The 21,953-nt window shown below is 40.0% G+C and overlaps 1 protein-coding gene across 3 annotated transcripts in view; it reads right to left on the bottom strand.

The window, feature by feature from the left end:
* The window catches only part of LRRTM4 (leucine rich repeat transmembrane neuronal 4), a 328,293-nt gene that overhangs the window by 281,933 nt on the left and 24,407 nt on the right, over window positions 1-21,953 (bottom strand). The window contains exons 10-12 of one of the 3 annotated variants that reach the window (XR_013942190.1): window positions 18,406-19,319; window positions 583-654; window positions 20-137 (exon numbers count right to left, since the gene is read on the bottom strand). The gene's annotated coding sequence lies outside the window, so the exon portion shown is untranslated. The other 2 variants (XR_013942191.1, XR_013942192.1) reach the window with 2 other exon arrangements.

The raw sequence follows: 21,953 nt of genomic DNA, 5'->3' as shown, positions 1-21,953 counted from the left end.
AAGGAGATTTCTGACTTACCATCAGACATGCTTACGAGAATTCAGCTACGCTGTAGCTCTTCTGCAAGTTCTATGTTGACGGACTTTATTTATGTTAGCCTGGAGCTTGGTTGATAGCAAACAACTTGGGGTTAAGCCTGTGGAAAAGAAAGAATCCAAGACCTGAATGTACTGAAAAGAGCTTTGAACCAAAGATTTTTACCAAACAGACACTGAGTGGTGCTTTGTGCAGCTGTTCTTCAATTTGGGAAATTTAGGGAAAAAAGTGAAGCAGAAAAATAATTTCTCCCTGACCAAAGTAACGGTGCCATATAAAAAGATCTTGTGATGCTTTCCATAAGAATTAATTAAATCTCAGTTTGGCTAATTCACTCAAAATTTATGGCACAATATGGGAAGCATCTGCCACATTCTACATCAGAAACAAACACATTTCTTTGACTGATCCAACCTTCAGAATCAAGATAACCAAATATTGCCCTGATACGTCATTTCCCTTAAGTCATGGTCAGGGATCACCTATCCTCTACCCCACATTCCCTAGATTTCTCCCCCATGTCCAACCTATAGCAAGACCTCTACCTGTCTGCATTCACTGCTGATTTTCCAACGCTGTTTCCCACTTGCATGTCAGAAGAGCTCTGTACTGCAAACCTGGGAGCAGAATTTCATGCAAAACAGGTAGATTACATAATTATAGAAAAACTACTAGAGTACTGAGATGAACATTAAACCAAAGGGGAATGCAACTTTTATTTTCTAACAAGGTGACACTATGGTATTGAGAAGTTAACATAAAGCATCTGCTTACCAAAATCAGAGAAAGAATTGATGCATCTTAAGAAATCAGTAACGACCTGTAAGAATTGTTTGCTTATGGATAAAACGCCAAAGTTATGGGAAAGTCCTAGAGCAAATTTCAATCTAAACTTTATTCTTGCAGACAAATTCAATAAACTTGCCCTCAGTACCCTTATTTAGGAAAAGAAAAGCTGAACGTAATAAAGGAATTATTAAAGGAGCTTATTAAAGGACTAACTAAGGAATGGGTGAAACCTCGTATGAGTCACTGAAAGTAAAGCAGTCTTAGAACAAAACCAGTCTTAAATATCAAGACCAGGTTTCATGTACTTTTATAATAACCACTCTATTAAGCTTCACATTGACAAAAAAGTTGCGGGTTGTTTTTTCTTCGTTTTTGTGTTTGTTAGGGTTTTTTTTGTTGTTGTTGTTTTTGTTTTTTAAGCAGTATCAGGAGAGCGCTAAAACTAGATTTAGGGTGGCAAACAAGCAACAGCAGCAGCACTTTTTTCTCCAGAGACTGGCAATTTTATACTTGCAGACTCAAACAGTCTTGCAGCTAACGGCACCCTGTGACAAGCGGGGGCTGTTCTACCAACATGCAAAAATTGACAGCACCATGTGCCAATTTTAGAAACAGCTATCTTCTAATACCAAGCATTAGCAAGAGATGCAGCAAGACAAAGGAAAGTCCTTGAACCCAAACAGCCTTTCTGATTGCAGCTGAGCTCCTCTGACATAAAAGATAGCCCCAAATGCACAAGAATCTATATTGTTAGTAAATAAGTCAATGATTAATGAAAGTACACCCGCTGGTTGTCAGCAGGAACATCGCAGAGTTAGAGGAACAGCTGGATTTGGAGATTTGGCTCTTACATGCTCTCCTACCAATTAGAACCCAACATTTAATTGCCTGGAACAAAGCCCAAGTCACTATTTCTTCTTATGCTATGGCCTGATGTTTGAATGTATTTATTTCATTTCAAGGTTACATTCTGTTTATATCTTTTTTTATTAGGCCTGCAGCAAAACATCATAATTGGACACTTTTACGATCACACTGATTCTTATGGTTATTTTTATGACAACGATTGGTGGGTACCTGTTTTTCCTCCCCCTTTGCTTTGCATCTTATTAATTCAAGGCTATTTTTAAAAGTCCAAGAAGAATGGAATGGGAGTCCTGTTTTCCAAGCAGCCACTTTCAGGGAGCTTTGAAAAACAAAGCATTTTTCCTGCCCTACCAAACACTCCACAGTAGCTATTTCAGTGTTAACCATTCTGTAAACAGCACCGCGGCCCACTGAAGTCAACATTTCTCAACTAGCTTTGCAGAACTGCACAGAATGACAGCAGCAGGCATTACGGCCCTTTAGGAAGTTACGTTATTCCACCCGGTACAGAATATACCGGGCATTCTCTTTTGCTGCGCCTCTTACAAGAGTACATTAGATTCTATATGTAACCTACTGAATTCCAACGAAATGTCTTGGAGCCAGCCTCAGCCTTTCGGGAGAGCTGCATTTTAGGCTTAGAGAAACACCGCGGTACTGTGGATCTGAAGGAAGAATTTACAGGACAGCAGAGGCACCCAGCACATCACCTTCAGCACCTACAGGACTCAAAAAGACATTATTAAGTACCAGATTCAGCCTGCACTCGAGTACCAGCTGTGAGCGCTTCACAAAGCTGAACACAGCAGGGCAATCCAGAACCGACAAAACCAGCAACCTCCTGTTTCAGCCAGCCAGTTAATTACTCAGTGGTACCCAAACCATAACGTTCGAATGTCTCTATCACATACACACAAAATATCAAGGAGCAAAGCAAAAATACTTCCTCTAAATCGTGACAATCGCCCCGTTCACAGCATTCACCTTCCCAGCTTGTCCCATCTCAGCTACTCAGGTCAGGGTGGTGCTAAAAAAAATTACTTATCTATTAATAGGGGCACGGGAAGTTCACTTCAAAATTTATGGCGTCTGCTTTAAAGCATTAGAAAAGATGTTCCCTCCTTCATCAACAAATGGGTTTGATGGAAAGTCTCCAGGAAGATTTTCCTTATAGTGCTGATAAACTAAAGAGCTCAAAACTCTAAGCCACATGTGAAAATAGTGATACAGCCTGAAAGAGGTTTTCACCCAAAAAGTAGTGAAATGGTACAAATTAGGCATCTCGTGAACTTACAAAACTTTGAACAATTAAATAACAAATAAGAATTATCTATTCTTTTTTTTCCCCAGAGGTACTAATGCTACTGCAGCATGCCTTAAAGGAAAATAAAAATAAAATTTTTACTTATATAATATCTAGCACATATTGAGACAGGCCAGGCAAGAACACTGTTTTTTTTTTGTTGTTGTTGTTTTTAAAGACAGTTAAAAATCATCTCCTCCACCCACACAGAACATCAAACAGTTCTTTAAATTACATATACTTACAAGAAATCAAATTCAGCTAGAACAAGGTGATGCTGTTTTTCAGAAGAATTTCCAGCAAAAACTGCAGCTTCAAGAAAAATATTGTCCAATCTTTTTGTCACAAATTAAGTAACAGATTTTGTTTTAAAGTTTAGTTTTCATTTTGTTTATTAGGCATTTGATGATCGTGCCTGGAAAAAATTCAGGGAGAAGAAAAACAGAATATATAGGCTTTAATTTGAGCAGGTTTCTTCTCCGGCCCCTCAAAGAACACAAATAGTCTCTGCTGCCAGTTTGTTCGCTGTTTCACTCCAGGGCTCGGGGAGCCAGTTCTCTGCTAAGTTCACTCCCTTCACTTTCTTCTGAGATGAAATCTGGACTCAGGCAATGGGACAACTTGCTCTACACTCTGTAGAGCAACTCTACACTGTGGCTCTACACAGTACAGGCAATATGAGTACGGTTTGTGCCAAACTGAACTTCACCCATCACAGTCCTGCAGCTTTTGCAACCTCAAAAACACTCCCGGCTGCCTCCAAGGCCATGGTGGGCCGGGACAACCTTTTCAGCCTGTTTGGCACTACGAAGAACTACCACAGGGATTGCCACAGGTTGCTCAGAGGCTCAGAGGTTGCTCATAGAAGCATTAAGGTTGGAAAAGCCGTCCAAGATCATCTGGTCACACCATCTCCCTACCACCATTGTCACCACTAAACCATGTCCCCAAGCACCCCACCCACCCTTTGCTTGAACACCCCCAGGGACGGTGACTCCACCACCTCCCTGAGCAACCCGTCCCAATGCCTGACTGCTCTTTCTGAGAAGAAATGTCTCCTCATTTCCCACCTGAACCTCGCCTGGCGCAACTTGAGGCCATTCCCTCTGGTCCTGTCACAGTTACCTGTGAGAAGAGGCCGACCCCCAGCTCCCCACACCTTCCTTTCAGGCAGTTGCAGAGAGCAATAAGGTCTCCCCTGAGCCTTCTCTTCTCCAGACTAAACAACTCCAGTTCCCCCAGCCGCTCCTCACAGGACTTGTGCTCCAGGCCCTTCACCAGCTTCGTAGCCCTTCTCTGGACACGCTCCAGGGCCTCGATGTCCTTCTTGTAGTGAGGGGCCCAAAAGTAAAAACAGCACTCGAGGTGAGGCCTCACCAGAGCAGAGTGCAGGGGGACAATCACCCCCCTGGGCCTGCTGGCTACACTCAGCCACACATCCACACAACAGGAGGTGTAGCAAGGCCTAAGCAATAAGGGTAAATAAAAGCAGCCTACACCGAGTGGCCCCGGGTGAGATGTTAGCTCCTCTTTATAGGAAAGAAGCACCGCCTCAGGAGGCAGCCATGTAGCTCCTGACTGGACATCAGTGCAGCTGGGCCTAACTCCTACCTGCAGCTGGCCTCAGGAAAGTTCCTTCACTTCTGTGCAGTTGACCATTTATCAAATGCTAACAGCAACTAGTTTTTTAAAACACTTCTAAGTTCTGCTGCTGGCAAAAAGCTATACAAGAAACACGCAGTTTGCCCACCTTGGATAACCTCTTCGTACAGTGCCACTCTCAGGTAAGCTGTATGAAAACAGGAGGGTTATTAAGGCCAAGGGTTTCTTTTCAATCACCCACATTCATAAGGGACATTGCTGCTACTTACAAATAAATCACAATATTTACTCGTGAAACTAGGAAAATACTTCTGATTTATTTGTAAAGGGATGGTCCATATTTAATTGAATACACTTCCGTTAACAGTTCTGACAACAACATTGCTTTGAGAGCTGTGACAAAAGAGAGCTAATGCTTTCTAATAGCATATAAAGATTACACCACTGAGATTGACAGAATCATTGGCTTTATGTCACAGAACACAAATGCCTCCTTTCTTCTGTATGATGGTCTGCGCCACAGAAATCCCTTGAAATCTAGGGAAAAACATACAGGGAAATTATGTTTCTACTAAAGAGAAGCTGAAGCAATGAACTTTTTTTTTTTATAAATTAAAACAAGCTTGACTAACAACACTCTTATACTCAATCACATGAAAGTGACTTAGAGTACTTAATTGACTGTAATTCTCTACAGCACGGACAGTGATATCGGGTACTTGTTTTTCCCCAGGGAAATCTCACTGAAAAATAAAGCCTGTGTGGATGGACATAATGACTGCATGCAGGTTTGAAATGACACAAGTAAATAGCAAGTTTTGCAATCAGAAACTTGATTATTGAAATAAACTATTCCCCTTGTGAGCATGACTCCTGACAAATTATAGAGAACACAAACACAGAAAGAATCCTAGCTGCAGGGAGCAGGCAAGCATCCCGAAGTCTTCTACAGCTAGTGTGTCAATAGGACCAATGATCCAACACACTCAGCACTTTGGAAACCTGGGTCTTAAATCTGGAAGAATAAGATCTTTTCTTTAAGGATTATTTCCATTACTTACTGCATATGAAAGATCATCTCCTTTTTGTGGATTGCTCTCCTACACACTTGTTTCACGTCCCTCACAACTGTACTGGAAAGTGTATTCAAATGGTACAAGGCTGGCAAGACTTGCAGCAGATTCTTTCAGTGAACAACTTGATCCTTCTTCTTTCATGGGAAGGAAAAAAGCCTTACATTAGACAGAGGTTAAGAGCATACAGTCTTAGGTTTTCTTTGTAGAAAGCATGAAGCAGAACAGAGGAAAAAAAAGGCTCTATTAGTAATGTTGATCCACATTTTGATGAAAGCTTAAAATGTAAATGAAAAGAGAGAGAATAGGGATGAAGCATCTTTAAACTTGCAACAAATCATTTTATATTGATAGAGTCCTGGGCTTAAATCCAAGCACAGCTATTGCCTTAATGCAGACTGATTTCAGGAGACTTAAAAATAGCCAAGATACTATGGTGATTGGCAGGCATTGTAGAGACAGCTGCCAAAGTCAAATTGATTTTTTTTTTCCTTTTGAAGGACTCCAGATAATTTAAGCAAGGCCACAAATTAAAGCACACACACATGACTTCTTGATGATTTAAAAAACCCAGTCCCCAGGAGGGGAGCTATTTCCCCACCCTCACCTTCGAGAAGCACAGGGAAATCATGTGCAGACTGAACCCGCAACGCTGGCGAGCATCCAAATGAGTGGTTTGCTGCAATCTTGCCCTATGCACGATCATGCCCGATTCAGCTGCTGTACAGTTCTGACAAGTATGAACTCTAGGGCTTCAACAAATGGCGATTCCTAGTATTATGCACTATTAACAGATGGGACCATCTCAGGACTTCACTGGGCAGAAAACTCAATTACACTGTGTATCTACTTGAGGCAGAGCTGCAACAAGAGGTCGCACAGGCTGCACTAACAGGCACAGGTCACACTAACAGGCACAGGTCACTAGATGGATTCGCAGAAAAACTCCAAATGTAGCTAAGCTAGAGAAGGTCCAGAGAAGGTCCTGAGGGTAACAGAAGGCATGAGTTTGGGCATGTTGCTTTTTTTTTTTTTTTTTCTTTCCCCACGTTAAAACCTTCCAAAAGGTCAGGCAGGCAAGGGCAGAAAGGACTTGGGGGTGGTGATGGTGCTTGAAGCATTTTCTAATCCACCGAGAACACTGCCTGCTTACACCACTCACGCATCTGTCTAAGGCTCTTGAGGTATTACTTCCACCAGCAATATAAATGAATTCAAGCCTGCATTACAAGTCTGATGAATTTTCAGCTAGTGGCATTTTTAAAATAAAACACATGTCAAGCAGTCCCCATCACACGGCGTACAATACATCCGAGTGCTGGTACTTCCCCTATGCTAGAGGTTTGCTGCTATTAGCAAAGCTCAAGCCTTCGATTGTTGCTGGATGTTAATAACCCAGAGAGATTTAAATAAGTAATATTGACACTGCTTGTTGCTTTAGCAGTGAAGGTAACAAAACCAACCTGTTTAAACTACTTACACAGTCAGAGTTCACAGTGTAGAGCTTTTCTATCCAACACCTGTGATACTCTTTTGGTCTTCAGTTTTGTACTAGAGATGCTACTCCTATTAGAGCCAGAGTAAGCAGAAAAGTCCTACAGTCACCTTTCTGCCCATAAAAATGACACAGGTGGATATTGGTAAAGGGTAACGTTAGTCCTGTTAGGCTAACACAAAATCATTCAGGTTGGAAAAGACCTCTATCATCATCTAGTCCAACCTCTAACCAAGTACTAAAGTCCACCACTAAACCATGCTACTAAGCTCTACATCTACATCTACATGTTTCTTGAATACCTCCAGGGCTGTTGACTCAACCACTGGGCAGCCTAGGCTAACGCTGCACAACCCTTTCAGTAAAGAAATTTCTCCTAATATCCAGCCTAAAAAAGGCTATAAACCTATAAAAGGCTAACATAAGCTCATCTCCTCAGTTTCCCTTTACAATCAAAGTGCTCAATGCAGTAAGCACTGCCCAGTGAAGGAGCCTAGGAAGATTAGTCTCGAAACACTGCTCATTAAAAGCATCACGCACAGACACGAAGCAACTTTCTGGAAATCACCTAGAGTTACGACAGGGCTGCATCAGAAAGGACAAGGTTACTGCCTTCATGTCACTGCACCACCCTCTTTCCAGGATCCAATTCCTACCTGCACAGGTAGCTGAGATGGCCTGGGAGATATTTTCTTGCCAAGTCTTGTAATCACAGGGAATTCATTCACCTAATGAATCTAAGTTTGATAATTACAGTAATAGCATTTGCACATGCATGTACATTCGTATGTTCTCAAAAGTCAGAAAGACCTAACGCATGAAAAAAATCCAAAAAGAAAAGCTCACTATAGATGGAATAAAAGTCAATCCAGGATTCCAGATGTTAAAGATAACAAAAAATGAGGCGTTTTTTTCTCTAAAGTTCATTATAATTTGTAATGTATTTCTCTTGCAATTAACTTAATCATAACTACGTGCTTAATATGGACAAATAAAATACAGAAACCTGCTCTGCAAATATTATTGAAACAACAAGTGATCATTAAGCATGGCTTTGTTCAAACTGTGAAAGTCTGTACGGGAGGGGTCAAAATGAGAAAGATTTGGGATTGTGAGGCCTGATTCCACACACCCGTACCCCAAGATCTTAATAGTCAGATGCCCTTTGATTTCAATGAAGTTTTGGTTAAAACCTCAACTGCTTGTTCTTACGGGCCTGGATTTCCCTATACAGCCACTCTGACAAAACCCAGCATCTGTCACACTGTCCATTTCAGTAGCCCTTTTTTTTTTTTTTTTATCACAAACCTTTATACAGTTGCAGGGACGGGGGGAAGACACTGATTCCCCATTATAACTTTCCCTATGCTAAAATCGTCCTTGTGCAATCACTAAATAGGATCCCTATTTAAAGATCACCTTTCCTCAGTCCTCCAAGACCATTAAAGCCTAAGTATCCATTACATGTTCTGCCCAGCCTATTATAAAGGTCAAATGTTCTAAGACAGCTACCTTTCAGCTCCAAATGTAATTACACTTCCTGAAAATCATACTGCTTGCATTCTTTTTTGAAATACATAATGAGATTTCCATACAGAAGCACTACTGCAGAAATGATAAACCCTTTGTGTAACACCAAGACTTAGAAAATAACATCTCTGCTTAGTTCAATACTGGACAAGAATGGCAAAGTCCCAGAGAAGTTTATTCTGAACATTTTGAGCCAGAGCTGGTACAGCTCATCAGGAACGGAACCGTGTTGCTTTAGAAAAATAATTATAATTAAGATCAAGTTTAACATATCTTCCATTATCAGCGGTAAGGCACAACAACTTCCAGAACAGTCTAACATACAAACTTAGGGGACTGTGTGCCACGTTTTACACAAAAAATGTTTTATCATTATCTGTATCATCGTGGCTACCTAAACCCCATACAATTCAACTCTGCCTGCTTATGAAACTATTAGGACACATACATAAAAGTTAGTTTCCAAGCAAAAGAGCCTAGCCCAGGCACCAGAAAAATAGCAATAAATCGCCCAAAAAAGACAAATGAGGATGGTAGGCCGGTAAGGTGAAAGTGAGAATATGAAATCAGCACGTGAAAAATAGTCTGGCAGACAAACAAAAGTCACAGCTCTTCATCAAATTCACCATAAATTCAGGTTTGTGACACACAGCGGTATTAGCATCTTAAATAACATTCTCTATTACGACTAAAAGGAACATTTTGATAAACAGAGGTTATAATGCACTAGCACAAACCTGAGAAGAGAACAAGCTGCACACGGACAAAACTCGGTAACACTCCCTATGTCATTAAATAAAAATGTAGAAACTGTGGGGCAGCACTGGAGAGCAGTCTGAGTACCACGGACTGGATTCTGTCACTTCTAATCTCATAATGTTGCAACTACATCCTCAGCACTACTTGATAAGAAAACAGCTTAAAAAAAAAAAAAGCACTTGAGACGCCACAGGAAAGTGCTGCTGCTGCTGAAGTTTCCCTAAGATTATCAAAAGGGGGAGACATTGCTCAACAAAGCTATGTTGGATGCAATTGAGATAACAGTGGAGATCGTCAAAAGAGCCACCCTGACAGAAGAACAAAGAGAAGTGATGGCCTAGGAGTTAGCTGAAAGACGTGGTTACATCACACTCAAACTCCACAGGCCTTTTCTTAGGAACTTGGACAAACAACTCCCCTTGTGTGTGCTTGAGACTGCTGCCTCCAATACGAAGATTTGTCAATTCCTTCACCTTCCTTCTGCATTTACACAGCAAACTGTTAGAACAGAATGAACATTAAATGTAATACTAAGCCACAATGATGTTCCGGGTTATTTTTAAGTCAGATCAGACCCCTCATCTGCTATACATACTACATGGCTCCACAAACTGCTAAATTATCCCAGCAGAAGGCTCGAGATTCATGGGCGAAGAAAGAGGGGTTTACTACCTTTGGGCACATGCAGTTTCATTGAACTGTACTTTTCAGAAAACCACAAAAATAAAGAGACCTGAAAATGAGCACCAGCAATGACCACAAAAAAAAAAAAGTTTTTGCTGTGCCTTCCTGAAAGGAGTGTCCCAAATGAAGACAACAGCTTACTCCAACTCCTGCAGTCCGATGGTACAACGCCTTTATCTTTTAGAGTCAGTACAAGTAATTTACGATTTGAAGTTTAGATTAAAATGTTTCATTGATGTCAGGGAGTATTACACAGTCACAGCTACTTGATATCAAACAGAAGGTATGGTACTTGGGAGATGATGTGCTTTCTGTAGTGTCATGGAAGGTATCTTTTAGGAGTTGGAATTCTGTCCTATAAAATTTGCACATTTCTCAGAGGAACTTGACAATAAAAGTGGATCACCTCTCTTCAATGGAGACATTAAAGTCCTTGACGGTTCAGACTAGAAGTGAAAATAGCTGGTTTTGTTAGTATGCAATCCTGAAGATCGATCTTGTTTTATTCCCATGACTGGTATTTTCACCGATTAAAATTTGCTCTGCAAATGAAAGATGTTGACCTACAGCTCTTGCCTGCAGAGATAGAAGAGTCACTGCTCCTCTCAGATGAAGTTCTTTCCCTAGAGAACAGCCAAAGACCTAGAGCTTTCATCAGATTATTAACAATGTTATCTGGAACTGAAATCTAAAGGCTTCAGAAAGAACATCTATGACTGAGGGAGTCTGTCATGGTTCATGCGTGTAATATTACCTGCATTTAAAATAAATGTTTAAAGTACAAATGCTCTAGGAGGTCCTGTAATGGGAAGAAAAAAACAAAAACGGAAGACAGTTCTTCTCACCATTTTCCCAAAAGTAGTCCACATAAATATCACACTCATGACAACCATCCTCGTCCTGGCAGGTAAGCCAGCCAGCCAACTTATTGCAATTGTATTGTTACAGAGCCAACAGCCTCATTGTGTTATTCAAACTATCACATCCGTCTGCGTGCTGACAACTGAAAGCTCCGAATAACTTGCAAGTTGCCTGGAGATGCCCAGCTGTTCGCTAGCCAGCTTAATTAACCACGGGCCTAACTGAAATGCTGCTGTAGTCAACAGCAAAAACTCTACTGATGCTAATGGGCTTTGTATCGGTCCCTAAATCCAGTTGTGCTTCTCAGTTGAGAGACTAGCTTCAACAGATTTCAAATGTCTTAACACTTCCTAATTTGTTTCTTAAAGGTCAGAGCTTCTAGCTGCCAGATAAAAGGTTTATTTGTATTTTTGTTCCACATTGTGGTATCAGACGAGAACCCGTGCAGAAGCCCAGATCATCATGTGGAAGCAGCACCAAGATGCAGCACGTAAGGAACAGCTCGACTTTGAATCCCCAGAATCTTTCTACATTTCCGCTAACTTTCCCTCTTCGGCCCATTTTAAGTGTTTGCAGTTTTCTTTTGCTATTAAAGCCCAGAATCCTTGTGCTAGGTCACACCAGTAGTCCCAATTTAAGTGGGAATTCTAACACCGGTGAAATCTCTCTAAATATTCCCTAGAGCTTGCGATGGCTATCGGAGCATTTTAAAAGCTCTGAACAGGGACATCACTACCAATTACACTCCGAATGGAATGACTTGGGGAAACTTATCTATAAAAATTATCTTTAAAAAATTGCCATTGAACTAGCAATAACCCCGAAGAAATAAAGCATGTCGCTTTGCACTAAAAGCTTTCCCATGTGAAAAAATATCAAGTTATTCATGAATGCACATCCTGATCTTATTTTGGCAATAATGCATTAGGAAAACAGAAGGGATAACCCAAGCTAAGTGCTATGACGTTAATGTATTAATTTAGAGAGGTGAAGAACATCTGCATTCATACACAGCCCTCCAAGAAAGCCCTTACACCATCTAAGACTAGGATTTACTGAAATTAGCACTTCAGCTTACGCAAGAGATAAGGAAGGAAAAGCTTCTGCTGGAATTTATTTATAAGGGTTTCAGCACTAGCACTATGTAGTCAATAGAATAACTTACTTCTTGCAAAATACAGATTAAAGATGACTAGTGGACAAAACATCGCAACAAGATACGGTGCAGTGACAGGCACAGGAGCTCAGGGGGGTCTCTCCTTCAGTCAGAAAGAAGCCTGTTCATCTAGGTACAGTAAAAATCTCATTACTATGTACATTTGCAGAGTCTATTACCATTAGAATTAGTGAAAATCCTAATTAGGGCAGGAATGCAGTGGTTGCATATGCCAGCACGTATTCTTCAGACATAGTATTGAAAATAAATGTTCTAGTATGTACTAGGTTCCTCCTCCTAGTGGTAGATTAACATTTCATTTGGAAAATCAGACTCATGTGTTGCAGAAATTGCCTTTTTGGTTATAAGGCACAGAACTTGAGATCTCTCTCTCTAGATTAAACTGCACACGCTGGCAGCTTGATCTGTGGTTCTAAATATAAAAACCAGGCAACGAAACAGCGATACCTTTCACGGATCACACTAAAAGAAAAAGCATTAACACACCAGTTCAGAATTAGCTTTCTCAGGACTGTGAATCTTCATCTTCCCATTATGATCCCATAAGAACAGCTGTCTGCTGTATTTCAAGTGTTTCAATTTCCAGCAGTGACTACAAAGCTTCAAGTCAGTGGTTTAGTTCCCAAACCACTACTGTTTATGAAGCCAGATGAACCATCTCACCTAACACTTGGGGTTAAAGTAATGTAAGATTTTGTTCCGAAATTTAGATAAGAATATCAAGATTTCAAGTAACAGACCGCAGAAGGCCTCAGTGGGAAAAATATAGGAGAAAAATAAAACTACATTTTCAGTAGTTCAGTATTCACGAATCAACAACACTAAGGTGTCATGTAATTCTGGGAAAATCACCGTACAAAAATTAAGAGAATATGCTTTGGATTCCATCATCTTATTGAGTTCAACAAGCCTGTTGTTACAATTTCCCAGGTTCCCTATACAACACTTAAGGGCAGAAATATCACTTAAAAACACAGATTCTTCCACAATTCAAAGCTAAAAAAGCTTTATGAAAAAATCTAGAGTAAAAACTTGTGTTGACAGACAGAGGAAGAATGTAGTAGAATATCAGAGAAAAAAAAAGAAAAAAAATCAGAAGAAAAAGAAACATTGAAAACAGGAAAAAAGGCTTTCAAATGTTCAGGGTTTTCTGCTGCCCAAAGTACAAAGTGGTTCAACAAATTCTAAGTAAAATTTGCAAGCAAAAGCATTTTAGTTCATTCCCTATTAGTTATTCCCATGTTTTCAATGTTTTTCCCCTTGATTTATCTTACTTTCTTTTTTAAATCAGAAGTGACTGAATACATATTTCTTTCATCTATTTAATGAAACTGAAATCCTCATCATGTCTGTGACAACCTCCCTGTTTAGCCACCTGTACTACATCCTATATCGGTCAGTAAATGCCGAACGTCAACAAATTTTAAGCGATTCCAACGTGATGCTGCCTTTTCAATCTCATGTGGAACTTGCCTGATATCAAATTAATCTTTCTTGCCAGGCAGATCATATTCGGTTAGAATTTCCTCCACTGAAAAGTTGCATCGATGCTCTTTTGAGCAACGTATCATCCACATATCTGGGCAAAGGACAAAAGCAGCATATTTGGGGGCTTATCACTGCTCATGACCTTTGAGGATGCAGACTTCTGACAGAAGAATGCAGTAGCATTGAATTCATCAAATGCCATTAGATCTCTTATCAGATTTGAGAACTTTCAATTAGAGAGGCATGTAGAACTGGATGGAATTTCTTGACAAATAAGCTCAAAACTCAGTTTCACCAAGACTCAAATCTCTTCTACTTGTCAAATCAGATTAAATTTTGCAAGGCTTGTCATCCAAAAAAAAAGTAAAAATGCAAGTATTTAATCGCCAAGATGTTTCATTCACAAATTTGAAAAAAAAAACTTCATTTGGAAATATCGGTTCCAGTGCAAATTTAAATACAATAGTTAAATAAACTTGAAAAAAATATAATTTTGACTCATGCTGCCAACCTGCAATTAAACTACTACTTGTTTTCGGTAGCATTCCCTTTCTTCTGTCTTTTAAGTTTGAAACTTTAGTTATCAAAGAAAATATTGGCCACTAACTGTTCTATTCTGCTTTGCTCGGCCATACAGCATTAGGCATTTTTAATTTTATTTCTCATATAATTAAACTGCAAGATACTCTAATATTGTTAGCAAATCTGCAAAGAAAAACTTGCCCAGGATCATCTAGGGACTGTGTGACTGCTAAAAACTAAGCCCAGGTTTCCAGGTCTTGTGCTGCCTCCCCAACAACTGGAATAATGCAATTCCTCTGTTGGCCATGCACATCTTGCTTGGGGTGGGATTGCTTTTTAGTCTGAGAGAGGAAAACAAACAAAATGATTCTCAAATATCACACTGGAGCAGGCTAAGAAAGGAATTTAAGTCTCACACTTGTGTGATAACCATACAAATTACAGTCCCCTGAAATACTGGCGATTTGCAATGACTGTGCTTTACCAGATGCAAGGAAATATGATGGAACAATTAAGATGATTAGTTTTTTTTTTTGTTTGAGACTAAGTTAGAATGCAGTTTTCACTTGCAGCTTACTTTAGGTCTTGAGAAAGTGCCATTTTTAAAGAGAGAAAGGTCAGTCTTGTCAACTTAAAAATTAGGTAGTGTTGTACCATCAGAACTGCATGTTATTTCTTAGAACCCTTCCCCTTAAAGGTCTTGAGAAAAGCATGCACACACACATACAGATTTTTCTTTTTTCTTCTTAGCTCCAGCTATGCATTGTTTTTGGAGGATGACGACTGTTAAAGGTTTTTCCTGCAGTATTTGCCAGGAAAAGTCCTTCCCAGACAAAACGGCCTTGCCTGCCTAATATCTTAATTTGATAGCCAATATGTACGCTATTGACAGACAGGAGACAAAGTTCAAAGTATACCAGTGGGAAGAGAGTCCACTATCTTTTTTTAAACATCTTAATAGCTCTTTAAGATCAGAATTTAATATCATAGCCCCCCTCAGAACTATTCCAAAGCATTCTTTGCTCATTAATCCCAGTTGGCCATTGCAGCAATGAGGTGCAAGGGGGGGGATTAGTATTTTCCAAAGGCTTTTAGAATATTTCTGTATTTTTATGTCATTGCAGGCTACATATTCTCTTCTCTTTTCCATCCAGAATGGCTGAAAACATGGAGAAACAACCTGGTTGCACCTGGAGGTGCAGACTGGGGAAAAAAAATCTCACACCTTTTCTCTTGTGGAAGACATGATGAAAAATGAAAACATTACAGCTCACAAATATCACTGGGTTTAATTTCTAGAATATTTCAGCGGTAGCTCATCTAAATTTTCAACCAATTAACATTTTTTCCCATATAACTCCTCCCAGGGATTAGAGAGCCACACATGAATTAAAAGGCAACTAGGTTTCCACACTTGATCTGGTAGATATTACAAAGACAGCCAGATGGAATAAAGAGATTTAATCTCCCTAAAATTCCAAAAACCATCAGGGCTGGTATTAAATGTGTATCAAGCCTGGAGCTGCTACTCAGCCTTTGTGGAATTTGTCTTGTTAATTTGCAAAAACATACAGTGAGAACTTGAATGGGTTAGGACAAAGCATTGAATATAAGAGCAGGGAGGATAGTTGATCCAATTCTATCATTATATTTCAGAAAAAAATCACTTCTATCAACAGAGTTACATCTCTAAGACACAAAACAGGCAAGTAGAGAATCAATTATGAGAAAGCTTTGGGCCACTTCAAAGTTCTCCAGCTAGTGTTCTAGCTAGTTCTCCAGTTAGTGGCTGGAAAGCTGCCTGGCAGAGAAGGACCTGGGAGTATTGGTTGATAGTCGGCTGAATATGAGCCAGCAGTGTGCTCAGGTGGCCAAGAAGGCCAACAGCATCCTGGCCTGTATAAGAAGCAGTGTGGCCAGCAGGTGTAGGGAAGTGATTGTGCCCCTGTACTCGGCTCTGGTGAGGCCGCACCTCGAGTACTGTGTTCAGTTTTGGGTCCCTCACTACAAGAAGGACATGGAGGTGCTCAAGAGAGTCCAGAGAAGGGCGACCAAGCTGGTGAGGGGTCTGGAGAACAAGTCTTACGAGGAGCGGCTGAGGGAGCTGGGCTTGTTCAGCCTGGAGAAGAGGAGGCTCAGGGGCGACCTTATCGCTCTCTACAGGTACCTTAAAGGAGGCTGTAGCGAGGTGGGGGTTGGTCTGTTCTCCCACGTGCCTGGTGACAGGACGAGGGGGAATGGGCTAAAGTTGCGACAGGGGAGGTTTAGGTTGGATGTTAGGAAGTACTTCTTTACCGAAAGGGTTATTAAGCATTGGAACGGGCTGCCCAGGGAGGTGGTGGAGTCACCATCCCTGGAGGTCTTTAAAAGACGTTTAGATGTAGAGCTTAGCGATATGGTTTAGTGGAGTACTTAGTGTTAGGTCGGAGGTTGGACTCGATGATCTTGAGGTCTCTTCCAACCTAGAAATCTGTGATACTGTGATACTGTGTCTAATCACTGTTTATATGTGAAAAATACAGATCTCAGTTCCAAGGAGACACTGTCCTTATAGTCCCTGCATGTACAACGCCAAGCACAACAGCCTTTGCTGTCCTGACTGGAACTTAAAGGCATCTTAAAGTAGTGTAAATAAGCAGTAGCTGTGTACCTAGGAGATGACAACAATAATAACGCACCTCAATAGTCCTTACACTATTTTATAGACTTCTTTGTATCATCTTCCACTGTCAGCACCCCATTCCTTTTTAAACATCTTATTTGTTTTTAATTAAAGTTTTGAAAATTTCCTATTAATCTTAAGCTTGCATTTCCTCTCCTCTCCTTTTTTTTTGAAGGCTAGAACTATACATGTTCAAGAACTTGCTTTAAGGGGTATTTTGCTGGCCCTTATACCCACGAAACGAACAACCCCCCCCAGTAAAATCCAGCATATTAATGCAGCATTTTACATCTCCCATTAATGTCATCTGCCTCCCTAAGGAGCTCTCCTTCACATAGTGTTTCATCACAGAAGACGTTTCCAATGTGACCTTTCCTTTCGCGCAGCTGTACCGCAGTAAGAGGTACTACACTAAGCCAGTCAGAAGGAATGGCCAAGCACAACTTGCATTTACAGTCACGTCAAAATGTATTTTCATGCTATTCAAGTCAAAATGTTGAACCTGGAGAAAAGAAATGCTGGACAAAAAAAAATGAAGTATTTCAACTCACATCAAAAAAATCTTGTGTAAACATTTTGGTTTCTTTATACTGCTAATTCCTATTCTATTAAGATATAGTACAGCATACCACATCGTATTTGAAACAAGACAGATTTTGAATTTCGGTAACTTTTCCATGGGAAAATAAGATTAATGTATTCTGAGGTATTTCAATTTCATCAAAAAAATCTTGCCGTGTAAAACTGTTCTATCAAAACCCAAACCCAAAATACTGACCAGAATAATAGTAGCCATCAAGTTGTTGTTATTATTTTTTTAGATCTAACATTAAACAAGTCATTTTTTCATTTTAGCTGCTTTTCTATGATCTGTGCTGCTCTTGTCAAGACCACATTTTCAAAAGATGCTCAGCTAACAGTCGCTGCCTTTAGCAAGCCCTGGGTACAATGTTCTTCAGTAAGTTCGTCCTGCTCAGCATGGTATTTTATGTTATTCTACAATGTTATTCTCAATCATTTGCCAGGGATCACAGTGGTCTACAACCATCCCTTAAAACATCCATATTCATTTTCACTGGAAATCTTATTTCAGCCATGTCTCTCTAATAGCACAATGAGTATCAACTTGGGCATGTTGAAGCTTCCATCCCTACTCCAGACTAGTGAATAGGAGGAACAGGAAAAGAAAGCCTTTAACAGAATCCAAGGTCAGCATTTAATACTCTCTTTAATGCTAGACTATCAGTGTTGGAGGCCTATTTAATTCCTTTTAAACTGTCAGTTAACAAGTATAATCCTTGTAAATAAACAAACCCTTGTGTGAACAGGCTCTTTTGATCCTTACGAATAAGGCTAAACAAGCAATGAGAAACATCTGAAGTCTGATGCGATAATCAAAGCATGTCTTCTGCGTGTCGTCTGAGCTGGCAGCTAACAACAGCTTCAATGCACCTCCTGAGCGGCCTTTAGTCTTGAATACTTCATTACAATACACTTGAGCTTTATTGCGTATATGTGAAACCTCTACAAATTCCTCTTCCAACAAATATACTCACAACTTTTCTCTGAGTTTTGGAAAAAACCCATACTTCTTAAAATTAAACAGTGTCTGCACTGGAGTTCACAGGTTGTCATCCAGCTGTAATATAGCGGTGCAACTGTACTTTAAAGAAGAAAAAAAAAAAAAAGGTGAAATGCTACCCAAAGCAGTCCAGATTCTCGTTTCACTTTGAGTGGTGCTGCAACAGGTAACAGCACTAAGTCAATGTACACACTTTGCTAGGAGGGAAGCCTTCTGCAATGCATGGGAGGTAGAAATGTAAATTTAGCCCTCCAGTCCGGCTATTAGTCTTTGTAATGATTCTGAACCACAAATATGCTAAGATAGCATCTCATTCTGCCTGTGCTCGAGTCACAGGTGCTCCACAGACTCCTGATTTCTTTGGTCTTTTATTAAGCTGAAGTCTGGATGGGCACGAGAGCTAAAGGAAAAGGATTACAGGGGTTTATTCAGCACTGTCAGTGAAAGAAAATCCCTGTCTCACTGCCAGATGCATTAAACTACTGATCTCACAGTTGCATAAAATTATCACTGGCATTAAACCTATGCTAATTCAACCCAGAGCAAGGAAAGATGATTTAACCCAGCACCCTTTTCCAATGTCATTCAAAAACTCTAATTAGAGAAGCACTCCAGTTCTCTCCCTTCGCACTGTATTGTTATGGGTATTATTTAAAAATGTATTATTCGTATTCATTAAGCAGAATGAGAATAACTAGGAGGGCACTTGGGCTATATGGCTGAGGAATGCTGTTTAGACATACCTGGTCGCAGTTTTCTGCAGAAACATTAACCTCATGTTACATAGGTTCTTGCTTGGCTTCATTCATGGAAATGACATGAAAGCAAATTGGATGTTCTAAAGTGAACATTATCTTCTAAATCCCTCTAAAGAGGGAAACCTTCAATCTGTTGAAATGACAGGTTTAGAAGTTAGTTAGAGCCAGGAGGTGAACTGAGCCAGGAGCTGGATTCAATGACCCTTGGGGACCCCTTCCAACTGGAGATACTCTATGCTTCTACGACCTTTTTCTTCCTTTCCCTTTACTCCTCCCTGCAAAAAATAACAACTCTCAACAACGAAAGAACATTTTCCTCACATTGTACACCTGCTACTTTTGAAATGTATCGTGACATCATCAGACTAAGAGAAGATCACAGAAACGCACAGATACATCAATGCATACAATACCTGAATTGTGTTAGCAATGGGATTACTGTGCTCCACATCCCATTCCTTGAAGCTGCTATGGTCACACACAGCACGGAGAGGGCCAACAAATAAAAGCCTACTTTTCAAACAAGAGGATATGAAATTGAGAATTTGGGGGCTCAGAGCACAATTGAATGAATGGGAATTAGAAGAGGTTTTTCCATCAGGGAGATTTTTCTATGGCAGTTGTTTCTGCGGAGGCCTACTGTAGGTCTTTACGTGTCTCTTTAACGAGCTTGGCACACATCTGTGTTAAGACAGACTATCTGGCTAGACAGATCACTAGTCTGATCTAATATGGCAATTTCTATGTTCTTAGAGGAAAAAATAAAAGTAGTGTAATAACACACTCCAGGGAAAAATCTAGAAAAACTTAAAAATTAAAATAAAACCATAAAAATTGTAATAAATTCATTTTCTCTCTCCTGTGTTGCAATATGATTTTATGTGCAACATTAAAACTACAACATGAGTTATCATTTTAAGCCTTACTTGAAAGTGACTGTGAGTAGAGGCAGGCAACTGAAATACACCAATCCTGGTGGATGAACCGAGTTTATATCCATTCTAATTACATTCATAATACACTCGTTTGAACTACCATAGGTATTATTTAGATGTATGCTATACATTCTGTCTAAAATAAATTGAAATAAAAATATAATGCATAACTGAAAAATATACTCTGTACAAAGTACTGTATCTCACTGACAAGTACTTTAAAAAAAGGCTAAAAGTAATAAAAATTACTACTAGAAAAATCGAAGTGTTCCATTCCTAGATTTTATGGGGTAATAAAAAATGAAAAAGCAGCTCTAGTTAAGCTAGACTGATGAAGTGATATACTGCCAGAAAGGCATTCAAGGTTGTGTTGAAACAGATTTAAAATTGATATATATCAAATACAATAATTCTGGTGCATATTAAATAGAATCTAGATAGAATGCTAGCGCAGACTTTCACCAGATGATGGTAAATTAAAACAAAAAGTTTGACCTATACAAACTTTTCCATGCCAAAGAGCTTGGATGAAGCTGTTAAGAGCAGTTTTAACCCACACAACGTGGAGCTTCTGAGCAACACTGCAACTTCTTTCTTCATTTGCAGGAGTTTCAGGAAACATCTACAATTTCTGCCATTTAAACTATTTTATTTGTAGCAAATATATGTTTCTGATTGATGTCAAGAAGCACACAGAACAGTTTTGCCTTTTGTCAGAACAACTGAAAACGTGGCCATGCGTTACAATTGATTTCCAAGGCTAATTTCTACAGGCACAGCTCGAAGATAGACATCCTCTCCTAGGCAGTCGTGAGCTTAGACACTTCTCAGTGACAAACACAAAATGGAAGAGTTTAACCACCTTATCCACATCTCTGACTCAGTTGTAGGTGGAGCAGTAGGCCAGTTGAGAAGGTTATCACCGGGAGTGAGGCTTTGCAGTGTTACATTTCATTTTCATCACAGAGGCAGAGGAAGCAGAGCTAATAAGTACTTTGAGTTCATGCAACACAACTAAAAAACAAGGCAAGATCATTAACATTCTGGCCACGTTCTGGATGGGTTCAGGTTATGACACCTCATTTATTTTTTTTAAGTGAGATGCTCACTGGGAAGTGTGAACTGATCTTTTCAACACTACCCAGTATTCACCTTCCTCCTGGTGGAATTAGATAAACTTAAAAAGAAAAAAAAAAAGACTTCAAAAAAATTCCCAGTGTTCCCAATGTGGGAACAATCGTGAAAACAATCGTGAAAAAAGGTTTGCACATCAAAGTGTTCCGACACACGCATCTGCTTTGCAGTTACTCGTTCTGAAGCTCGTCCTCAGCAAACAGCCAGCACAACAGCTACATGCCACTCCGGTCACACAAGAAGCACATTTTGGCTTTATCGCCATTTCACAAGCATTTAGCTAGTTATCCTGGCCAGGATCACGAAGAGCTGTCATCACATGCAGTACCAGAAGCTCTCAGAGAAAACCCAGCAATACCACCAGCATCACAGCCTTGCAGGACAGGAGGCTTGCCTGTGACTGTACTGAGCATCACCAGCTTTGTTCCTACAAGTAGCACCTTGTCAACGTAGGGACCGTAATACGTGAAAAAGTCACATGCAGGAGTCAAGAACACAACAGCAATCCCTTAGCGCCTGACCACAACATGTTCACCCAGTTACGTTCAGCAACGCTCACGCAAGTGAAATGGATGAACTGTTACCAACAGTTTTCCAACCTTACCCCAACCCAATGACATGAGGTAGCTTGAAAAAAGAAAAAAAAGAAAAAAAGACGGTATTAAACAACACCAGAGACAGCAGCATTCTTTGCC

The sequence above is a fragment of the Anser brachyrhynchus genome (assembly GCF_964034855.1).
Source record: "Anser brachyrhynchus genome assembly, chromosome: 26".
Classification (NCBI taxonomy): Eukaryota; Metazoa; Chordata; class Aves; order Anseriformes; family Anatidae; genus Anser; species Anser brachyrhynchus.
Note: the sequence above shows the minus strand (reverse complement) of the source record. Positions and strands in the feature narration are given on the sequence as shown.